General features: G+C 53.2%; 1 protein-coding gene across 5 annotated transcripts in view; it reads left to right on the forward strand.

Moving 5' to 3' along the window:
* The window catches only part of SYNCRIP (synaptotagmin binding cytoplasmic RNA interacting protein), a 53761-nt gene that overhangs the window by 32102 nt on the left and 20399 nt on the right, over window positions 1-1260 (forward strand). The window lies entirely within an intron of this gene.

Here is a 1260-nt window from a genome sequence, read left to right on the forward strand (position 1 = left end):
AGCCTTGTCTTAAAGACCCCCAGGGTAGGAGCCAGCACCACTTCTCTTAGAAGTTGGTTCCAGATCCTAGCCGCCCTGACAGTGAAGTAGTGCCTCCTGATGTCTAAATTGAATTTACCCCCTGTCAGCTTGTGACTGTTATTTCTAGTCACTCCTGGTAGTGCTTGGGGAAAGGGGGACTCCCCCAGTGCCTGCTGGTCCCCTCTGATTAGTTTGTGACAGGCCACTAGATCTCCCCTCATCCTTTCTTGTGAAGGCTAAACAGGTTCAGGTCCTGTAGCCTCTCCTCGTAGGGCCTGCCCTGCTGCCCCCTGATCATGCGAGTGGCCCTCCTCTGGACCCTCTCCATGCTGTCCACATCCCTCTTGAAGTGCGGCGCCCAAAACTGGATGCAGTACTCCAGCTGCGGCCTTACTAGTGCTGCATATAGGGGGAGGATCACCTCCCTGGACCTGCTTGAGATGCATTTGTGGATACATGACAAGGTGTGGTTGGCCTTCCTGACTGCATCCCCACACTGCCAGCCCATGTTCATCTTGGCATCAATGATGACTCCAAGATCCTTTTCTGCCTCTGCACTGACAGGAAGGTAGTCCCCCAGCCTGTAGGTATAGTGCTGGTTCTTCCTCCCCAGGTGCATAACCTTGCACTTCATAGTGTTGAATCCCATCCTATTCTCATGCGCCCACCCCGTAACCTGTTTAAGTCCAATTGTAGCCTATTCCTTCCTTCTAACATGCCCACATCCCCCCCGCATCTTAGTGTCATCAGCAAATTTGAACAGGGTGCTTTTTACCCCCTCGTCCAAGTTGCCGATGAAGATGGTGAACAGTGCGGGCCCGAGGACTGAGCCCTGTGGAACGCCACTGCCCATATCCCTCCAGGTCGAAAATGACCGATTCACCACCACTCTCTGGGTGCAGCCCTCCAGCCAGTTGGCGACCCATTTGACTGTGTAGGTGTCGACACCACAGTCCCCCAGTTTCTTAATGAGAACGGGGTGAGAGACAGTGTCGAAGACCTTTCAAAAGTCCAGAAAGACTGTCTGCTGCTACCCCTACATCTAAGGATTTGGTGACCTGGTCGTAGAAGGCCACCAGGTTGGTCTGACAGGACCTGCCTCTAATGAACCCGTGTTGATTTGCCTCTAAACATAATCTCCCCTGCCGGCCCCTCGTGAACGTGTGCCAGAATAATTCTCTCAAAAAGCTTGCCCAGGATCGAGGTAAGACTAACTGGCCTATAGTTTCCCAGGTCCTC

This window comes from Gavialis gangeticus, unplaced genomic scaffold, assembly GCF_001723915.1.
Source record: "Gavialis gangeticus isolate Ggan-Ray unplaced genomic scaffold, GavGan_comp1, whole genome shotgun sequence".
Lineage (NCBI taxonomy): Eukaryota > Metazoa > Chordata > Crocodylia > Gavialidae > Gavialis > Gavialis gangeticus.